Source organism: Sinocyclocheilus rhinocerous, unplaced genomic scaffold, assembly GCF_001515625.1.
Source record: "Sinocyclocheilus rhinocerous isolate Xijiao unplaced genomic scaffold, SAMN03320098_v1.1 scaffold7772, whole genome shotgun sequence".
NCBI classification, from domain to species: Eukaryota; Metazoa; Chordata; class Actinopteri; order Cypriniformes; family Cyprinidae; genus Sinocyclocheilus; species Sinocyclocheilus rhinocerous.
The window spans coordinates 1,872-10,288 of record NW_015645649.1 but is presented as its reverse complement, the minus strand read 5'-3'; the positions used below and the strand labels follow the sequence as shown (position 1 = coordinate 10,288).

Genomic DNA, 8,417 nt, shown 5'->3' with positions numbered 1-8,417 from the left:
ACACTCCAAAGAGAAAGGAAAACTTGAAATCGCATCATATGACCCCTTTAAGGACAACAAACACAAAGCGCATGTGAAAGTCTGTCAGTACATGAGTTTCATGCATCTAATACGTACTGCATTCCAAACGGCATAAATGAAGCATATCTAAAGTAAAAGACTAAAATAACAGCGAGTGGAAGCACAAGCAATACGGACGTGTCTCACAACGCATATTCTGTGCAATGAAGCCGGCCGCGATTGTCTCTAGCACACACACACACGTGCCATATGCGGGAAAAAGCCAAGCTCAGATTTAAAAATGGAGAGTGCATTTTTAATACTCGCGTGACAAGCGCGTATGCGAATGACGTCAATAGGCTATAATCGATTATGGTCTATTAATGCATCAATGCAGAATCGTCCACGTCTGCATCGCAATGCATTGATTAATTTCGACACCCCTAAGCACTGCCAGTCACTGTAATATTTAACTGTAACAGTAGTCAAATAACTGGAACATTAGGAATTTTTATGATTAATAATTAGTTAATTAATTGTTATAATGCTATATTATCTTTATTAAGTTTAACAGTAATTTGTCGTTATTTTATCTTCATTCACAAGTGAAAATTCCTGCTTTATTGAGCAATGGTGCCAACCGTTCTTTTGTACCACCCGGTGATGTTTTCAGGAACGAGTTTCACATGTGACTGGGTTGTATTTACCACCACCGTGGAAACAGGCATTTTGGTTCACTACCTACTATTCACAGTGCATTCACAATGAGCAAAAGATGAAAACTGATTGTAAAAAATTTGTTTTTTTAGTGAAATATGAAATTTTACCAATGCTGTCTTGAAATCCTCCTGCTGCAGCTTGCCCTCAATAACTTGAAGTTGTTGGAGAGTTGACATCGGGAAATCCTCTGAAGTTAATGTGGGGCTGTCCTCTGTAGTGGACAGTTTTTTAAGGTCGTAGACCAATTTAACTAATGTGCCCATCTGTTCTTTTAGAATTTCTTGATTATGACAGCTAGAAAAAAAAAGAAAGAAAAAAAGAAAAATACCTGTATAATAATGTAAACAAAAAAATGTATACAAGAAATATTTTAGTATTTACCTTCATTGAAATCAGTGTGGGATGATGTTGCTAAAGAAGGAAACCAGACAACAGGTAAGATATTGACTTGAACATGTTAACTGACAGTAGACGAAAGTAAAAGTTACTTCGTAAAATTTTACTCTGGGGCTCTGCAGATTTGATTTTACATAACTCTAGACTCATTCTTCCCACGGGTTGCTCTTTTGTGACTAGCTTTCTCAGTTGGTCACATAAGCACATGATTTGCACTTTGTTTTTCTTTTTTTGCTACAACATGGGATTGATCAATGCATGCTGATGAATATTTTTTTAATCATAGTTTATAATTATATTGTAACAAATGTGGTTAACTTGCAACCCGTTCTTTTTCAACAGTAGGCCTATTATTGATTTGAAGCTTGTTAATGGGAGTTCCTCTTTTTTTATGTTATAAGCCATGCTTTCGAATTCATGATCTTGGTGTCATGTTTTACAAGAAAAGAAAATTGTCTGTTTTGCTTACATCGATATAACTTGACTCCTGCTACAATGTGCTGCGGCTCTGCAGTGCACACTGTATGGAGCAGAGCAGATGTCTTGGAGCAGCGCTGACCATGCACTCGCACAAATGCAACCATGTCAAATTTTAACCTGCACATTCTCAAAAAAGTATCAATATCAGGATGGATTGCTCTTTTTGTGTTATTCAGTCGCAAATTGAAGTTAGTTTTCTGCAAAATTGACAAAATTTGATTTATTGAAGATTTGATGCTTTATAATAGTGATTTTTATAATTTCAAAATATAAAGCAAAACGTAGAAATTAATGACTAATCAACCAATAAGTCCTCCTCTGCTGCCATCTACTGGTTATAGTGGTGATCTGATTTATTTTGTTATAATGCTATATTATCTTTATTAAGTTTAACAGTAATTTGTCGTTATTTTATCTTCATTCACAAGTGAAAATTCCTGCTTTATTGAGCAATGGTGCCAACCGTTCTTTTGTACCACCCGGTGATGTTTTCAGGAACGAGTTTCACATGTGACTGGGTTGTATTTACCACCACCGTGGAAACAGGCATTTTGGTTCACTACCTACTATTCACAGTGCATTCACAATGAGCAAAAGATGAAAACTGATTGTAAAAAATTTGTTTTTTTAGTGAAATATGAAATTTTACCAATGCTGTCTTGAAATCCTCCTGCTGCAGCTTGCCCTCAATAACTTGAAGTTGTTGGAGAGTTGACATCGGGAAATCCTCTGAATTTAATGTGGGGCTGTCCTCTGTAGTGGACAGTTTTTTAAGGTCGTAGACCAATTTAACTAATGTGCCCATCTGTTCTTTTAGAATTTCTTGATTATGACAGCTAGAAAAAAAAAGAAAGAAAAAAAGAAAAATACCTGTATAATAATGTAAACAAAAAAATGTATACAAGAAATATTTTAGTATTTACCTTCATTGAAATCAGTGTGGGATGATGTTGCTAAAGAAGGAAACCAGACAACAGGTAAGATATTGACTTGAACATGTTAACTGACAGTAGACGAAAGTAAAAGTTACTTCGTAAAATTTTACTCTGGGGCTCTGCAGATTTGATTTTACATAACTCTAGACTCATTCTTCCCACGGGTTGCTCTTTTGTGACTAGCTTTCTCAGTTGGTCACATAAGCACATGATTTGCACTTTGTTTTTCTTTTTTTGCTACAACATGGGATTGATCAATGCATGCTGATGAATATTTTTTTAATCATAGTTTATAATTATATTGTAACAAATGTGGTTAACTTGCAACCCGTTCTTTTTCAACAGTAGGCCTATTATTGATTTGAAGCTTGTTAATGGGAGTTCCTCTTTTTTTATGTTATAAGCCATGCTTTCGAATTCATGATCTTGGTGTCATGTTTTACAAGAAAAGAAAATTGTCTGTTTTGCTTACATCGATATAACTTGACTCCTGCTACAATGTGCTGCGGCTCTGCAGTGCACACTGTATGGAGCAGAGCAGATGTCTTGGAGCAGCGCTGACCATGCACTCGCACAAATGCAACCATGTCAAATTTTAACCTGCACATTCTCAAAAAAGTATCAATATCAGGATGGATTGCTCTTTTTGTGTTATTCAGTCGCAAATTGAAGTTAGTTTTCTGCAAAATTGACAAAATTTGATTTATTGAAGATTTGATGCTTTATAATAGTGATTTTTATAATTTCAAAATATAAAGCAAAACGTAGAAATTAATGACTAATCAACCAATAAGTCCTCCTCTGCTGCCATCTACTGGTTATAGTGGTGATCTGATTTATTTTTTAATTTTACATAAGCGCTTGTTTACCACAAAAAAATATTTTGGTCATCCCATTAAAATATCATTTCATTTGGGTCATTTTAGAGCTATGAAGAGCTGAAAATAACAGTCTGAAATGCCTGACTTCATTTGAAAAGTGCTTGAATTTCTTTCTCAAAATGTATTGTACAAACCTTGAAAGGAATAATATAATAACATTTGACTATTTCTGCCACAACTAGAGGTCGACTGATAGTGGATTTTACCGATAACGATAGCTACGTTGGACCACACTGGCCGATACCGATAAATCAACCGATAGTTTTAAAAATGGATACTGAATGAAAACTAAAATAGTGCTTTACTATTTAAAAAAAAGCAGTAACAGTACTGAACTATACTTTGTAAATGAACAAAAACATTATTATTAATTATTATATTGATCATAAGTTATTTTATAGTTTCCTAATGTTAAAAGAAGAAACTTTAAAATGTAAAAATGTAGTCTATTAGAAATAGTAAATGTTGAAATGAACACCCTAACAAGGAACAATACTTCTACAGCTTTCATTAATGTTACAAATGGACCCTTACTGTTAAGTATTACCATTTCATTACAACAGTCATGCTTAAAGATGGACATCTTTAAATATCTACACAAGGTGATAGCATTAAAATTACATGCATAGGCTATTGATATTGTTTGCATACTAACACTTTATTTGCTTCTATTTTAGAACACTTGATAATTATCTATTCCAGATTTAAAAAAATATATGCAAGTCACACACTGTGCAAAAGCGCAGCGCTGCGTCTAGGAGAAGTCAAAGGTATCACACACCAGACACGTCATATTCAATTCAAGCAGCGGTCTAAAATGGTTTATTTAATCACCAAACAGACATAAGCTTGCTTCAAGAATGAACAATGTGTCATAAATGATTTTGAAGCTCGGTGCAAATGGAAAGAGAAAGCGCAATCTATATTACAGCTCTCTATATGAAGCATAGCCTACAGACTTTATTAGAGCCATAGAAAGACATACGTTTTGCTGAAAAATGCACAATACATGATTTATAGTCTAGGCTAGGGTGAAGTCATTATGTACATTAACAATGATTTGGGACAAATATAATTTAATTTAATGGAAAACTATGTGAATGGCGCAGCAGGATTTTCTGTCAGCTGCATTTAAATGCGTGTTTGAAGTTTCCCACTGTGCAGTGCGCAGCCTCATGTGTCAAAACAAACAACACATGCTATCAGTGATTTCTGCTTCTAGAGGCCACTCTCGCACTGTATAATGGCAGCAGACCCTTCTCAGCTGCTCCAGCAATGGACGCAACACAGAAAACTATCGGCATGAATGTTTGCTGATAACCGATAGTTCCGCCAATCAACTATCGGTACCGATTAATTGGCTAAACCGATGAATCGTTCGACCTCTAGCCACAACACCATGGTTGTAGTCAGCGTAAATATATATGATAAGCAAAAATCACAAACTGTTTTATTATTTTAATTATGGTCAGTATTGAGCTCGCAGATCACGTGGGTAGGGTCGTTTTTAAAAAACACTGAATATGCGATCATTTTGGTTGCAGTCTAGAGCACCGGGCAGTTTAAAAGTTAACTAATGGGTAATGCATGTTTTCAATATTAATTTGCCTGTTCTTAGCTTGACCACATTATTTATTTATTAGGGATGCATTAAAGATACATATGAAGCAGCTACTGATGCGATATGAAACAACTCAATTTGGATGGGAGCTATCACACTAAGCAACTGCTGTTGCTGATTTTGCCCTCCTCAGTCCGTGAATGTGTTAGTGAATGGGTACAGAAAATACTTACTACTGAAGACTTCTGACTCTCCACTTCTAAATTGTGGGGTGCGATTCCATGCTTCACTGACAGCTATAAATGATAATTGTGGGAGAGGCCAAAATTTAGCAAGCTTTTTTTAGCATATATGGGGGTAAAATGGGAAGAAAACAGTTTTATTGCCAACTCACATCCACAGGTAACTGATGTCTGTTTCACAGGTGTTGATATCCTCTTTTGGTCACTGCTTGCTCTGTTCATTGCTGTACAGGATAATGTATGTTAGATTACTGTACATTTTTATTTGTAAAGTGATTTGTTTTGGTCCCCTGATGGCATCAAAACAAGCCCAAAATATATCGTCACTACTGAAATTGGTTAACATGTTTTAAAATAAACATTTTTCAAATCCCCAATACAGTAAAACTGCACATTTTAGAGTGGTCTTTTATTGTGGCCAGCCTAAGGCACACCTGTGCAATAATCATTCTGTCTAATCAGCATCTTGATATGCCTCACCTGTGAGGTGGATGGATTATCTCGGCAAAGGGGAAGTGCTCACTAACACAGATTTAGACAGATTTGTGAACAATATTTGAGAGAAATAGGCCTTTTGTGTACTTAGATCTTTGAGTTCAGCTCATGAAAAATGGGAGCAAAAACAAAAGTGTTGCGTTTATAATTTTGTTCAGTATATGTGGGTCCCTATCCCGACAAAAAGTTTTACGGCTATGAAAACATGTCGGATAAAGACCAGGCAAAGTTCGACGTGTGGTATAGCACGGTCTCGGGTAAATTCTTCTGTTTCAGGAAGGAGTTGTACGCGTACGGCGTGAACGACATCGTCTTATTACATGAAGCGTGCATGAATTACCGAGAAGCGTTCATAGACTGTACCGAACTCGATCCGTTCAACTTTACCACTCTCGCGAGCTGTTGTATGGGGGTCTTCAAAACACATTACCTTGACAGAGACACGCTGGCTCTGACGCATGATAACATGTACGTCCAACACAGCAAGACTTACTCTTTCACATACTCGAGCCATTCGATCGATGCGTTAAAGACCAGAAACATCGACATTCACCACGCATTAAATCATGGTGGAGTGCAGATCGGCTGTTACTTTTTAGACGGTTACTACGAACAGGACGGGACGAGGTACGGGCTAGACTTCAATGGGTGTTTATTCCACGGACACGAATGCCGCTTTGAACCCCATAATACCCACCCCTTGTCAGGCATACCTTTCGGCGTTCTCAGAAGACGGTTTGACGACAAGGTAGAGATTCTGCAAAACGCGTACGGCTTGAAAATAGAGTTCCTGTGGGAGTGTGAATGGAACAAAATGAAACAGACCGACCCCTCAGTGATGGCGTTCATGAGTACTTATTCGGCTCCCAAGAGACTGAAGCCTCAAGACGCCCTTTTTGGCAGAACTAATGCATATAAATAAGTTATGTCGATTTTACCAGCTTATACTCCTTCTGTCAAGCTAGGAAAAGCTATCCGATCGGACACCCCCAAATAATTTTTAATGATTTTGAACCGATTGAAAATTATTACAGACTTATCAAGGCAACCGTGTACCCCCGCGCAAATTACTCCATCCGGTACTGCCTTACAGATGCGGAGGAAAGCTTATGTTCCCCTTATGCAGAACCTGCGCTCACACCGAAAACCAGACGTCAAGCTGTAACCACACGCCGAACCTGCACTCACACCGAAAACCAGACATCGTGCTGTAACCACACGGATGAGGAGAGAGCTCTCTCGGGGTGTTGGGTCAGTATCGAACTTTTAAAGGCGATCGAGAAGGGCTACGCTTTGGCCAAAGTCGATGAAGTTTGGCAATTCCCACAAAGGACGGATACGCTGTTTTGCGATTACGTAAAAAAAATTCTGCGTTTGAAACAGCAAGCGTCCAGCTATCCGTCAAACGCGATCACAGATGCCAAAAAAAGCATCTTACATCCATGAATATTATGAAAAAGAGGGGATTCATCTCGACCCCGAAAAAATCAGTCACAACCCTGCTCAGAGGTCTATAAACAAGCTATTGCTCAATAGTTTATGGGGGAGATTCTCTATGAGGGAGGATTTGGCACAAACCATCCTCGTGAAAGACCCTGAAGAATTCACCAGTATCATTTTTGGTAAAACCGATACCCTGAAATACTTCACATTCGTCTCAGATGACGTAGCGGTTGTCCAACATCGTCCCCCCGAAGGGGATGTTCGTCAGACGCACAACATTAACGTGTTTATAGGCGCCTTTACAACTGCTCACGCCCGGCTGGAGCTGTACGACCTGATGGACAAACTTGGTGGTCGAGTATTATAGCGTAATTTTTGTGTCTAGGGACGGCGACTGGATTCCTCCTCTGGGGGATCATTTGGGGGAGCTGACGGACGAAATAGGGTGAGACGATCACATTACATAGTTCTGTTCTAGCGGGCCTAAATCTTATGGCTATCGTACTGCCAAAGGAAAAGTGTGCATGAAGGCTAAGGGTATAACGCTGAACGCTAGAAATTCCCAAGCTATCCGCTTAGATTCCCTCATTGGTCTGGTTAACGGCTATGTGACGTCTCACGACGATACACAATACATCCTGGCTTGTGCTGAAAGCATTGTGAAGGATAAAAAGCATATCACGTTGCACAACAAGTCAGTCGACAAAAGGTCCAAAGTGGTATATAATAAGCGCAGACTTTTACCTGATTTCAACACTCTTCCTTATGGCTACTGATTCAATGATGCATAGAGGGGTTCGGGATGCTTCCGAGTTTGACTTTAGACTCCAGCACCCTTTTTCTTGTGTGATAAGTGGGATTTACTACACCCCAATAAAGCTAATCTTCTGATTTTGGACGATATGATGAGCGAAGCTAGCGGAAACGCTCAGGTCGAAAAAGTCTTCTCGCAGTTTGTACATCACCGTAATCTTAGTGCTATTTATATAGTACAGAATTTATTCACTCAAGGTAAATCAAGTAGAACCATCAGCTTGAACATAAAATATTTAATTTAGTTTAAAAACCCCAGAGACGCTAATCAGGTGATGGAATTAGCGAAACAGATGTATCCAACGAATGCGAAATACTTTATGGAGTGTTATCAATACGCTACGATTCAGCCTTATGGATACTTTATGATAGACTATAAAGCAAAAACACCGGAATAATATCGGCTCAGAATGGGGGTGCTTTCCGATCGCCAAGTGGCCTACCTCCAGAA

General features: G+C 38.3%; 1 long non-coding RNA gene across 1 annotated transcript in view; it reads right to left on the bottom strand.

Annotated features, from left to right (window-relative positions):
• LOC107706861 (uncharacterized) overlaps positions 1-1,347 on the bottom strand; it is an 8,267-nt gene extending 6,920 nt beyond the window's left edge. Inside the window, exon 1 of the long non-coding RNA XR_001636191.1 lies at positions 1,256-1,347. This is a non-coding gene — a long non-coding RNA (uncharacterized LOC107706861). The remainder of the gene's footprint in view (positions 1-1,255) is intronic.
• Positions 1,348-8,417: the final 7,070 nt, after the last annotated feature.